Raw genomic sequence first — 15,253 nt, forward strand, 5'->3', positions numbered from 1 at the left:
TTTAATCCTGATTCAATATTGTAGGGTGAAAAGCTTTGATTAGATTGTTTCCAGGGAAAGGCGTGGATTTTGATTATATTATTCCATGGAGATGCAACAGACCCAATTGTGAGTGTGGCCTTTTGATCAGATGAAGATGTGATACTGCACATTCAAGATGGGTCTTGATTAGTTTACTGGAGTCCTTTAACAGGGAGACATTTTGGAGAAAACACAGTTGTGTCAGAGGTGAGAGAGATGCTTGGAGAGCTGACAGAGAGCAGATGCCTAGACATGGATGTTTGGAAATGCAGAGCCCAGCAGATCTCACCATGTGCCTTCCCATGAGACAGTAAGCAAGCTAGAACCCAGAGTTGTGTCCTGGAGGAACTAAGTGAAGGCCCACAGATGCTTACAGAGTAAACCACTGTCATCAGAGGCTGGAGGCATCAGAACTGGGACCAAGGACTAACTGACACTTGCCACATGCCTTCTCATGTGACAGACATCAGTCTTTCTTGAGTCAAAGTATCTTTCTGTGGATGCCTTAGTTTGGACTTTATGTAACTTTAGAACTTTAAACTTGTAACTTAATAAATTCCCTTTTTTTCTTCTTTCTTTCTTTCTTTCTTTCTTTCTTTCTTTCTTTCTTTCTTTCTTTCTTTCTTTCTTTCTTTCTTTCTTTCTTTCTTTCTTTCTTTCTTTCTTTCTTTCTTCCTTTCTTTCTTTCTTTCTTTCTTTCTTTCTTTCGTTCTTTCTTTCTTTATTTCTTTCTTTCGTTCTTTCTTTCTTTCGTTCTTTCTTTCTTTCTGCATGGGTAGACACTGGGAAAACGCTGCCTGCTGAGCCACTGTGGCCCACGCAATAAATTTCCTTTTCTAAAAGCTGTTTAATTTCTGGTATATTGCATTCTAGACACATTAACAAACTAATACAGTATCTTTTAAAATTAGTAGGCTATAGATACAGGTTGTGTAATGCAAACTCCAGGGTAACCACAAAAAAGCATTTTAAAGCTATAGAGAAACAGGGATACACAAATGGTTTGGTGGAAGAATGCTTACCTTTCATGCAGAAGACCTGGGTTCAATTCCCAGACCATGCACCAAAAACAAAACAAAACTAAACTAAACAAAAAAAAAAAAAAAACCTAAATAGAAACAGAAATAAGAAAGGTCTTCTCATTTGGGGAAGTCAGATACATCCCTAAAGACCGACTATACACAGAAAGGAAGCAGCAATAAAAGAAAACAAAGACAAAGAAAAACCTAACATATAAAATTCAAAAAACAAAATGGCTAAATTAAGTAGTGCCTTTACGGTCATAAAACAGTTTTTTCTTTTTTTTACTTTTTTTTTTTTGCTCTTCTCTCTTTTAAAAAATATGGAACACTTCACAAATTTGCTTGTCATACTTGCGCAGGGACCATGCTAATCTCTGTATCGTTCCAATTTTAATATATGTGCTGCTGAAGCAAGCATATAACACTGGGTTTTAATGGATTAAACATCTCTAGCAAAAGACACATGTTGGAAGAGTGGATAAAAAGCAAGGTCAAGGGCGGTCCACTGTGATTCAACTGGCAAAGTAAGTTCTCACCTGCCATGCTGGAGACGTGGGTTCGATTCCTGGTGCCCGCCCATGTGAAAAAAAAAAAATCAAGGTCAAACTATGGGTTGTTTACAAGAGACTCACCTTAGAGCAATAATAATAATAATAATAATAATAATAAGTTGAAAGTGAAAGAATGGAAAAAATAATCCATGCATAGCATAACCAAAAGAGAACTAGGGTAGCTATACTAACATCAGACATAGTAGACTCTTAGTCAAAAGCTGTTACAAGAGACAAAGGACACTATAAATTAACAAAACCGTCACTTCACCAAGAAGAAATAGCAATCATGAACATTTATGCACCTAAACACAGTGCCTCAAAATGCATGAGGTGAATACTGGCCAAACTGGAAGGAGAAATAAAAATCTTTACCAGGACAGTTTGAAACTTCAATATACCACTCTCACCAATAGATAGACTATCTAGATAGGGAATCAATAAGGATACAGAGGACTTCAATATTATGATAAATGATCAAGTCCTAACAGATATATACAGAATACTGCATCACACAAACAGCAAGATATTCCCTTCTCTCAAGTGCTCATGGATCACTCTCCAGAATAAGCTACATATTGGGTCACAAAACAAGTGTCAATAGATTTAAAAGATTTAAATTACACAAATCATATTCTTTTCCCAGAATAGAATGAAGCTGGAAAACACTGGTAGACAGAGAACTAGAAAACCAACAAATATATGGAAGTTCATAATGCCCTCTTGAACAATCAATGGGTCAAAGAAGAAATCACAGGACAAATGAGTAAATATCTTCAGAAAAATGAAAATGAGGAAACATATCAAAACTACAGGGATGCAGTGAAGGCAATGCTGAGAGGGAAATTTAGAGCCTTAAATGCTTACAATAAAAAAGAATAAATCATTAAAATCAAAGAACTAACTGCACATATGGATGAACTAGAAAAGGAACATCAAAACAAACTCAAAGCAAACAGAAAGAAAGAAACAATAAAGTTTACAGTAGAAATAAATGAAATAGAAAATAAAAAACATTAGAAAACATTAACAAAATAAAAAGGTGGATATTTGAAAATATCAATAAAATCAACATAACTTTAGCTAGACTGACAAAAAAAGTGAGAGGTTGCAAATACTAAAATCAGAAATGAGAAATGGGACATTACACCTGACCCCACAGAAATAAAAAAGGATCATAAGAGGTTACTTTGAACAACTATATACCAACAAATTAGACAATGTAGATGAAATGGGTAAACTCCTAGGAACACACAAACAATCTACATTGATTCTAGAAGAAACAGAAAATTTCAACAGATCAATTATACGTACAGAGATTGAATCAGTTAACAAAAACTTCCCAATAAAGAAACTCCCAGGAACAGATTGCTTCACAACTAAAGTTTACCAAATGTTTAAAGAGTAATTAATACCAAAGTTGCTCACTCTTTCTAAGTATTGAAGAAGAGGGAATACAACTTAATTCATTCTATGAGACAAATGTCACTCTAATATCTAAGCCAGATAAAGATAGCAAAATAAAATAAAATTACAGACAAATTTCTACTATGAATATAGTACAGTAGTCCCAAGAAAATACTAGCCAATTGAATTCAACAGCATACTAAAATGATTATGTGCCATGATCAAGTGGGTTTTATACCAATTATGCAAGGTAGTTCAATATCTGAAAATCAATTAGAGTAATACACTACATTAATAAAATGACAGATAAAATTCACATGAGCATCTCAATTGTTGAAGAAAAGGCATTTTACAAAATTCAGCATCCTTTCTTGATAAAAACACTTAGAAAAATAGGAATAGAAGGAAACTTTCTCAACATTACAAAGAACATATTTGAAAACATCACAGCTAATATTGAAATCTTTCCCTCTTTGATCTGGATAATGATAATGAGGCCCACTGACATCACCCTTATTCAACATTTTACTAGAAGTTCTAGCAAGAACAGTTAGGAAAGGAAAAGAAAGAAGAGGCATCCGATTTAGAATGTAAGTAAACCCCCCCCCTTTTTCAGATGACATGATCTTATATAAAGTTTTTTTAAAATTTGCAACAAAGCTACTAGAGCTAATAAAAAATTCAATGGGATGGCAGATTGAAGATCAACATACAACAATCAACAGTGTTTCTATACACTAGTACTGAGCAATCTGAGGAGGAAATCAATAAAATAATTCCATTTGCAATAGCAACTAAAGAACCAAATATCTAGATAAAATATAACCAAATATCTAAAGGACTTAGACATGGAAAATTCCAAAATTTTTCTAAGGAAATAAAGATCTAAATAAGTAGAAAGTCATTCCCTGTTCATGAATTGGAAGACAAAATATTGTTAACAAATCAATTCTACCCAAAACAATTTATGGATTCAATGCAATCCAAATAAAAATCCCAACATCTTACTCTAAGAAATGGAAAAGCCAATTATCAAAATTTTTTGAGGAATGTGGTGACCTGAATAGCCAAAACCATCTTGGAAATGAATAAAGTCAGAGGACTCAAACTTCCTGACTTTAAAACTTATTAAAATGCGAGTTTGAAATAATAAGGGGAGATAGAGGGTGAAAGTTGGGAAGACTGAAATACTAGTGGTTAATGAGAGGATAGGGTATGGATTATGATATTTATTTATTTATTTATTTGTTTGTTTGTTTATTTTTCTGGAGTGATGCAAATGTTCTAAAAATCATCATAGTGAAAAATACAAAACCATGTGATGATATTGTAAGCCATTAATTGTATAATATAATTGGACTTTATATATATGGAGATTTCTCAAAAGTATTTTTTTTTAATTTTTATTTATTATTATTAATTTTTTTTTTTTACATGGGCAGGCACCGGGAATCGAACCCGGGTCCTCGGGCTTGGCAGGCAAGCATTCTTACCTGCTGAGCCACCGTGGCCCACCCAATTATTACTTTTTAACATGGGCCAGCACTGGGAAATGAATCCAGGTCTCCAGCATGGCAGGTGAGAACTCTGCCACTGAGCCACCGTGGCCTGCCCAAAAGTATTTTTTTTTAATAAATGATAAAAGCCATAAAACAAGAACAACAAAAAAAGCAACTTTGCATGGGTGGTTCATTGGCAAAACGCTGTCCTGCCATGTGGAAGACCCATGTTTGATTCCTGCCCTTTGCACCCAAAACAATAACAACACTTATTACAATGCTACAGTGGTCAAAGTAACATGGTGCTGGCACAATGATAGTTACATAGACCAATGCAATTGAATTGAGAGTTCAGAAATAGTTCAGAGATGAGGATATCTATGGACAGTTACTTTTTGACAGGCTGCCAAGTCTACTCTATTGGGAAAAAGTAGTGTCTTCAACAAATGGTGCTGGCAGAACTGAGTATCTGTGTGAAAAGAATGAAGCAGGACTCCTACCTCACACTATATATAAAACTAACTCAAAATGGAGCAAAGACCTAAATATTAGAGTCAGGAGTAAAAAACATGTAGAAGAAACCATAGACAAGCATTTTCAGGATTTGCTGTTAGGCAATGGTTTCTTAGAATTTACATCCAAAGCAAAAGCAAGAAAAGAAAAAATAGATAAATGGGACCTCCTCAAAATTAAATTTTTTGTTCCTCAAAAGATTTTATCACATAAGTGAGAAAAACAACCTATCCAATGGTAAAGAATATTTGAAATTACATATCTGATAAGGGTTTACTATCCAGAACATATAAAAACATCGTACAATTCAACAATAAAAAGACAAACAATGCAACATAAATATGGACAAGAGTTGAACAGATATATTTTCCAAAGAGAATATACAAATGACTAAACAGCAAAGAAAACATGTTCAATGTCATTAGCTATTAGAGAAATGCAAATCTAATTCATACGATACCATTTCACAACATCTAATGTGGCTCCTGTTTAAAAAAAGAACAGAAAATTACAAGCATTGGAGAGGATGTGGAGAAATAGGAACAATCATTCATTACTAGTGGCAATGTAAAATGGTGCAGCTATTGTGGAAGACACTTGGACAGTTCCTCATAAAGCTAAGTATAGAATTTCCATATGATCCAGCAATCCCACTCCTGGGTATATAGCTCCGAAGAATTGAAAGCAAGGCTTTGAACAGATATTTGCAGACCATTATTCAAAGCAGCATTATTTGCAATTGCCAAAAGATGGGAGCAACTCAAGTGTCCACGGACCAATGGCTGGATAAACAAAATTTGGCATATACACAGATTGGAATATCATTCAGCTGTAATAAAGAAATTACTAACTTATTTGTTGACATGGATAAACTTTGAAGATTTCTTGTCCAGTGAAATAAGTCAGACTCAAAGGGGCAAATATTTTGTGTTCACATTGACGTGAAATAATTAGGCAATGAAATTCATAGAGTCAGAATCTAGAATATGGGTTACCAATGGATAGGTTGGGGATAGGGATAGATTCTATCCCTATATTTTTTTACAGAATTTCTATTGGGATATATTGCACATTTTGTAACAGGTGGTGGTTGTGGTAGCAGAACATTGTGAATATAAGATATATAATGGCTACAGACTAAAAGAAAATATTTGCAAAGCATATACCTGATAAAAAGCTTATGTCTGAAATAAATAAAGAATTATTAAAGCTCAGCAATAAGAACACAAATAATCCAGTTCAAAAATGGGTAAAAGATCTGAACAGAGCCTCAGCAAAGAAGACATATAGATGGGAAATAAGTATATGAATACACTATCAGCATCATATATCATTACATAATAGGAAATTAAAACAAGAATGAGATATGACACCACCACAGCTTTTATAAATGGCTAAAATCCAAAACACTGAGCACACCAAATGCTGATGAGGATTTGGATCAACGGGAACTCTCATTCATTGTTGATGAGGATGAAAAACGGTGCGGTCACTTTGGAAAAGAGTTTGGAAATTTTTTACAAAGATAAATATAGTCCTATCATATGATCCAGCAATTTTCTTCTTAGGTATTTACCCAAATGACTTGAAAACTTATGTTCACAAAGAAAAACATGCACACAGATGTTTATAACACCTTCATTCATAATTTCCATAAATTGGAAGCAAAAAGATGTCCTTCAGTATGTGTATTAATAAACAAATTGTGGTACCTCCAAACAGTGGGATATTATTTGATGATAAAAAGAAATGAACTATCAAACCACAAAAAAGACATTGATTAAACTCAAGTTAATATTGCTATATAAAAAATCCACTCTGAACTTCATACTCTATGCTTCCAATGATATAATATTCTGGGAAAGGCAAAACTATAGATATGGTAAAAAAGATGAGAGGCCATATGCATTTGGAGTGGGCTGAAGGGATGAGATCGTGTGACAGGACTTCTAGAGTAGTGAAAATAGTCTGTATGATACACTAATAGTGAATATATGACATTATATATTTGTCAAAACCCAAAGAAATGCACAGCACAAAATATGGACTTTAATGTAAACTATGGACTTCAGTTAATAATAAAATATTGATACTGGTTCATTAATCGTAACCAATGTATCATCCTAATGCAAGATATTAATAATAAGAGAATCTGTGTGCAGGGGAAGGGAGGATATAAAAGATCTCTCTCTGTTATCTGCTCAATTTTCCTGTAATCCAAAACTTTCCTAAAAATGCTCTATTTTTAAAAGTTAAAAATAAATAAAATATAAAAAGACAAAAAAAAAAAAATATCCAGCATTAGTAAAAAAGGGAGGGCTATGCTGGGCATCACTGATTTACCTAAACTTTGTGCTATAGGAAAGTAATGCCACAGAAAAAACACTTAAAATGACATATACACAGACAAATAAAATCACTCTGCTGAAGTAAAATAAATGAAAGAATATTAACTAGCAATTTCCAAGCTTTGGTTAACAACTTCTGTCTTTTCCTACTAGAGCCAGAAGGTATCCTAGCAAAGGAATCACTTCTTTCCCAAATAAGGAAAGTAGAACCTCAGTGGTGGAGGAACCCACCAGATAACAATATATATTCCAAACCAAAGACTTAAAATAAAAATTTGAATGCTAATATATTCTAATTTAGTAGTTTTTCAAACTAGAAATGTTTGAACTAAATTTTATTTTAAAATTTTGTCTTAATAAATTTACCAATTAGTAAAAATGCACAGTCAAATGTGACATATACCAAATTTCAACTCCTTGTTGAGACTTCAATCTCACTAAATTTGGACTGTCAAAGTTACCACTTGAAATAAAACTGCTTTTTCATTTCTAGGCCATCCTAGAAATTTTTCCAAGAGTACCATTGATGTCTTTAGCACTGACCTGGTCTTTTAAAAAATGCCCTGTCATAATCCTTATAGTTTTTCCAAAGCACACCAAATTAAATGTCCAGTAATACTCAATATTATCTGTTCAGCATATTTGACTAAACTTAATAGTAATTTGTGTAACAAGAAAGGAAATAAGAATGACATTGTATTGGTCTTAGTTCTTTTATTAAAAATAGTGGTTCTTCCTTATCCAAGTTAAAAACATAAAACAAGAAATTACATCAATTGAAAATGCTGCTAAAGTTGTTTTTAAGAAGTTTGCAATTGCAACTGCTTATATGAGTGAACCAGAATTTTCTCTATTTTAACAAAAAGAGATAAAATGGATGCTGAAGCATGAAAACAGCTCCTTTTCCTCAAGTGGATTTATAATTAGCAATGATTTTATAAATATGAACTTAATTAATATGCATATATTTTATAATATTTACTTATATTTAATGATTTATATGTATTTATATTTATAATTTTTACTTTGGGGGAGTCAATGTAAGATTTAATTTGGGATGGGCCACAGTGGCGCAGTGGCAGATTTCTTGCCTGCCATGCTGGAGATCCAGGTTCAAATTCCGGTGTCTGCCTATGTCAAAATAATAATAATAAGATTTAATTTGAAGAAAATATTTCCTCTGTCAATAATTTTTAAATTATTGTTCTAATAAAAACTTGTTCTAATTATAGAAAACAGGAATTAAAATACATTTATCAGATTCTGGGAGGATGGAGCAGTAGCTACAACATAATTTTTCAATTTTTCCAGATCTCCATATAAAAAGAGAAAACACAACTAAACAGCAAAACTAAATATCTACAAATAACATTTACAAGAAACATAAGTGATATGAAGGAGGTGCTGCAAAGTCCTATATGGTATACATATCTATACAAGAGGAATAAGTAAACAATATGGGTGGCAGCTGTTGAATTTGAGAATGGAGAATGCCAAAATAGCCAAGAGGTGTTCACAGGAAAGTGCAGGAGGCCAATCAAATTGTAACAAGAGTAACAAAATTAGAAAGAATTTTGCTCTCTCCAATAGCAGATGAATGAAAGGAGCTCATGTCAAGAACTGAAGTGGCTAGAGTCATCTAACTTTTATGAACTCTCTCATCTGATCCTCTAGTGTTCTGTTGTAGAACAGGCCCTCAGGAGAAAATGCTGGGAGTAGAATAAAAATTGAGCAGGATAAGGATCACAGAGAAAGAGGAAGCTGGACCAAAGCAGGGGGAGGAAAGAGAGTTAGCAAATCTCAGAAAGCAAGCAGCCATATTTTTAGATACAATATTTACAAAAATGAGACAGAGATCTATAAAGCTAGATGAACTTTTCTGAATCTCATTTCCCTTAAAAACTTCAATAAAACTAACTTCAAATAAACTAGCAATAAAAAATTATCAAGAGTAAATCCTATACAAAGTTATGAATTAAAGAATTGAGAATGGCTAGAACAACTTCTCTACAGACAATAAAAGCACCACAGACATATAGGCCTCTGTGCTGGTTTGAAAGGATGTATGGACCCTAGAAAAGTCATGTTTTAATCCTAACCCCATTTTGTAAAGGCAATCAATTCTTCTAATCCCTATTCAACACTGTATGTTTGAAACTGTAATTAGATTATCTCCCTGAAGAGATGACTTAGGGAGTCACATCTTGATATGATCTTGATGTGATCATGATGTGATCTTGAGTGATCAAGAGTGGTTGCTAAAATCCATTAGATGGGGTGGGCCATGGTGGCTCAGCAGGTAGATTTCTTGCCTGTCATGTCAAAGACCCGGGTTCAATTCCCAATGCCTGCTCATGCGGAAAAAAAAAAATCAATTAGATGGAGACGTATCTCCACCCATTCAGGTGGGTCTTGATTAGTTTATTGGAATCCTATAAAAAGAGGAAAGTTCTGAAGAAAAGAAAAGATTTGGAGAGAGCAGAGAATTCTGCAGCACCACGAAGCAGAGTCCAACAGCCAGTGACCTTTGGAGATGAAGAAGGAAAACACCTCCCAGGGAGCTTCATGAAACAGTAAGTCAGGGGAGAAAGCTAGTAGATGATGCTGTGTTCACCATATGCCCTTCCAGCTGAGAGAGAAGCCCGGGCTATGTTCACCAAGTGCCTTCTCACTTGAGAAATCCTGAACTTCATCATCCTTCTTGAACCAGGAATCTTTCTCTGGATGCCTTTGATTGGACATTTCTATAGACTTGTTTTAATTGGGATGTTTTCTCAGCCTTAGAACTGTAAACTTGCAACTTATTAAATTTACCTTTTAAAAAGCCATTCTGTTCCTGGTATATTCTGGCAGCTAGCAAATTAGAGCAGCCTATAAAACAGATCAAAACTGTAATCTACTATTTCAAAATGAGCAAAAGATTTAATGAAATGATACACAAAAATTTAAAAAGTCTGAAATCAGAATTTAACAAAACTCACAAAGGAAATGACAGAACTTACAAAGAATTAGAAAGGAAAGTAAAATCATTTCTTAAATGATGACTAAATTCAGATGAAATACCAGACTACATACATAAAATGGTCAATGTCTTAAGAAAAGTAGAAAGTATAATACAGGAGCATTTTTTAAAAGAAAGAAAAAGATAAAAAAAAAGGATTAGAAAGAAAATGAAAAAATACTGAAAATTTAGAAGGAAGAATAAATATATAGATAATGGAAATCCTTCATGAAAGAAAGAAAATTAAGAGAACAAAACATATACTAAAAACCTTACTTCAGAAAATATTCTGCAAAATTTTAATAAAAAATTGGAATCTAAATACTGAAAGAGAACCCTATGTATGTGATAATATTGACACAGAATGAAAAATATGATATATTCTAGTTAAATCACTAGACTTGAATAAAGAAATATACTTTGGGCAACTGAAAGAAAATAAATTGTAATGGAAAAGCTTATGATGGAAAGAAAATTAGATTATCATCACCCTTTTTGACAGCAGCATGTTCTTCATGTTACTACATGAAGAATCTATAGTAAAATGTTTAAATACTCAGGGAAAAACTGTGTGCCAAGTTAGCAAAACTAACTTTCAGGTATAAATGTCATAAATAATTTTTTTCCAAAAATCAAGAATTCAGGGAATATCACACCCATGAATCCTTGTGAGGAATCTGATAAATAATAACTTTGCACAATCAAAATGACTAGTGGACCTCAATATAAGAATAGATTATGAGCATCATGTATTTAGTTGCTTGCAGTTCTAAGGATAATGAGTGCTGAAAGAGAGAATGCTCTGTGACAGCTACATGCTTTAACAATGCAGATAAAATACAAAAGTTTTAAAAATTCATAAAAAAATGGGAAACCTATTTAAATACATTTTCATGTTTCCAGCCATCATGCAGGGGGGTAGTAATAACCATTCTTTTCCTGAGACCAGTGTATGTGTAATCAGAGGTTTAAAAATGATTAATTATAGTATATTCCAATTTTATCACCTCCCCCCATGTTATTCAGAAGCAGGAATTTCAGTGTAGAATAAAGGAAATAGAAATGTTATAGGAAGGAAGTTAAGTAAAATTCTGTAAATTTGAATGTGAATGGTGGAAATAGATCCACCTCAAGAGTTCATAATGATACTCCTGTTCACATTCAAGGCTATGTGTGTATATATATATATGTATATATATACATACATATATATATACCTCCTATAGCATCTTAGCTTAGTTTGATTAAAGGTCCTAGGTAAAAAACCAATTCAATAGTTTTGAGCAAGAAATGAAGCTTTCTTTTGTATCCAATGCCAACCCTTGGTTGTGGATTTTTAAAAATGTTTGCTAAACTACCCAAGTAGGATCTATTGAATTAAATGGTGTTTGGGTCTGAAAAGGCTTAAAATGTGTTTTACTTTAATAATATGCCTCAAGCAATCTTCAGAAGTGTAGATAAGATAATTTAAATAAACTTGTATGTATATGCATATATGTATATGCACACATCCTATTGCTCCAATCAATATACATACATTCAGATTCCTTTTCATGTTGAGTCTGTGGGGTGGGAAAGGAGAGAAAACTACTTTATAAAAAATTAAAATATTTTGCCATCAAAAAAAAAAAAAGACTGATTCCAGGTTTCTAGGTTTAGGGCAAAATATATACAAGATGAGCCTGGGATGTTGTGTAATTCCAGACGGCAAGGAAGCTACCAAATATTACTAAGGTCACATAAAATTAACTTAATAGCCAACTGGAAGAGAGTCCCACTGACTGAAGTGAGGATAGTTTCAACTTCAATAATGATATTAATTACAACAGATTGAAACCCATGAAATACCTTTAAATTCTGAGTTACATTGATATTACCAATAAACAAATTGGTCCCTTTTAGAGGATGACAGAAAAATAATTCATTATTTTGAAAACTGATAAATAAAGGGAAACAATAACTTTTCTTATCTTTCTTTTATGCACTGTACCACTGGGCAATAAATAGTAGAAGAGAGGAAGTCTTTAGGAAATTATCCAAAAGTTGAATATGAAATGGCATAATTAGAATATGACCATTTTCAACCCCTCATGAATGAGTATATACGGGAGTTAAATATCAGTGTTTGTTAAAATTACTCAAAGGGAGGCATGCAGACATTTTATGCCTCCTATACTTTTGTCATGCAACATGAATTGGCATTATAGAAGGACCAAACAGAATCTGATGTCTATTTGATTCTATAGACATCAAATTCTATAGATCCAGACTGAGTCTCTGGATCTAGTTGCTAATTTGGAAGTGATTCAAAGGACAGAAGAACACTTACAACTTGACATTGAGTATGCAACACAAATATCCAGATGTGAGAACTCCATAAGTCAAATGGCCCAGATTCTTTCATGATATATTGGGAAGAAATGAAAGTGAATATGAGTATGGATGAGGACAAAAAGTAAAAAAAGAAATATTAAGATGAAAATAGCCTAAGGCAGCTGTGGGGCACCATAAAGTGTATCAAAATATGCATTATGGGAGTCCCATGAGATGAAAGAGAAATGGGGTAGAAGGAATAGTCGAAGAAATAAAGATATAGACCTTCCCAAACATAATGTTTGGTAGAATTCAACATTGAATACATCTTAGACTGCAGTATACTTTGAGAGCAGATTTTTGATGAATTTAATTTCACTAATAGATATATAAGTGCTAAGATAGACTGTTTTATGTATGTCAATTTTGATATGCTGTATTTTTCAGGGAATCAATCCATTTTACCTAAGTTATCAGATTTATTCGCATGAAGTTAGTAAGGTTTCCTCTTTCCTACCTGATATGGTAATTTTGTATTTCTGTTCTTGAGTAGTCAAGCTGAAGGTTTACCAATTTTCTACCTATTTTCAAAGAAAAAAATTCTGACTTGATATATTTCTCTTTAAAAAATTTTTCTATTCTGTTAATATATTTTCTTAATTTCTGTGACCTTTCTCATATTTAATTTACTTTTTAACAATTTGTGTGTAACTTTATTGAAATATCTTCACATACACCATGTGATTCATCTAACTTATACAATCAGTGGTTCACAATAGCAGCACATAGTTGTGTATTCATCACCATGATCATTTTTAGAGCATTTGTAGTACTTCAGAAAATGAAATTAATGAAAAAGAAAACCCCGAACCTCCCATACACCTTATCACTCTCTCTTATTCACCATTTGTATTATAATCTAATACACACATACACACACATACATATATATGTATGGAGCAAAGCAAGACATTCTAATATTTAATTTATTTTGCTTTACTTATTCTTGCTTCTTATTGTGGAATATTATATCACTGATTTTAGAACTTTCTTTTCTTTTTAATATATGCATTTATGACTATAAATTTCCCTTTAATCATTGCCTTACCTACAACAAAAATTTTTGATATATTTCTATTGGGCTCAAATTATTTTTGCAATTTCCTATATGGTTAATTCTTTGACATAGGAATTTTTAGAATTGTTTTATTTAGATATGATATGTTCATTTATTTCTAATTTGATTCTATTTTTCATAGTATACTCTTTATGATTTTAGTTCTTTTAAATTCATTGAAGAAAAATTGTGATGTCCCCATGTAAGATATTTCTTCATAAAAAACCAAAGATGAATAGTTGTAGGGGCAACATTCTATTAATATCCATATTTCATAAGACTGTTCAGACCACTTATACTTTTGTCTAGTTGTTCTATAAACTGTTTATAGAAGTGTATAAATCTTCAGTTATTCTGTCATAAGTTCTGTCTATTCCTATTTTATGGATTTTGCAGATATGTTATAAAGCGTATAGACTTTTATGTATGCATGTTATGTCTTTTAAAGAAAGGACCTTATTATTTCTAGAAGTACTGTTCATTCTTTTTATTAGAGAAGTTGTAGGTTTACAGAACAATCATGAATAAAATATAAGATTCCAATACAAAACCCCACCACCACCATGCCATGTTGTGGAAAATTTGTTACAATTGATAATAGCACAGGTTTATAATTATAGTATTAATTAAAGATCATGGTTCCACAAAAGGTTCACTGTGTAATATTATTCCATGTGTTTTTTAAATTTTTATTCTCTTACCATATATACAATCTAACGTTTACTTTATCAATCACATTTGGAAATACATATATTTTCAGTGCTTATAATTGTGTTCACAATGTTGTATTACCATTACCAATGTCCATTACTAAAATATTTCTATCATTCTACCTAGGAAACTTGTACATTTTAAGCGTTAACTTCTCATTTTCTATCCCCATGTTGTCTCCTGGTAACATACATTCTAGATTCAGACTATCTGAGTTTGCTTATTCAAATTGTTTCAAAACTGGGATAAAAAAAGATATGTAATAAAATAAGGCATCAGTGGATAAAAGAGATCAAATAGAGCCAAGAGGCTAGTATGGACGCTACTTTTATGCAAGCTCCATTTAGATAGTGCTAATTGCCATTGTTTTATAATTCCCAACCAACATCACTCCTGTTGACTCTTAAGAACAACTAGGATCCAAACTGAGACTCTATAGTGTTTTCATGCACTATGTTTGCCTTCCTAGAACATGCACTTCCCAGAGGATTCCTAGGTCAGATAAATCCTGAAACCTAGAGGGCTCAGCATCTAGAGGATTATAAATTAATTACATCCCCTTATCTTTCAGTGTGGACAACCCTTCTTAACATGAAAGAGTCAGAACAGGCATTGCCCAAAGATCCCTACAGATTGGAAGAAGAATTAGAGGAGAAGGAGGAGATATAACAGAGAAAATGAGATTTAATAAATGAGTATGGCTACCAAATCATTATATTAATATTCCTTCTAGCCTCCGGTGTTTTGGAG

General features: G+C 32.6%; 1 pseudogene; it reads right to left on the reverse strand.

The window, feature by feature from the left end:
* Window positions 1-1,357: 1,357 nt before the first annotated feature.
* Window positions 1,358-1,457, reverse strand: LOC143672270 (U6 spliceosomal RNA; annotated as a pseudogene).
* Between the last annotated feature and the right edge of the window lie 13,796 nt (window positions 1,458-15,253).

The sequence above is a fragment of the Tamandua tetradactyla genome, chromosome X (assembly GCF_023851605.1).
Source record: "Tamandua tetradactyla isolate mTamTet1 chromosome X, mTamTet1.pri, whole genome shotgun sequence".
NCBI classification, from domain to species: domain Eukaryota; kingdom Metazoa; phylum Chordata; class Mammalia; order Pilosa; family Myrmecophagidae; genus Tamandua; species Tamandua tetradactyla.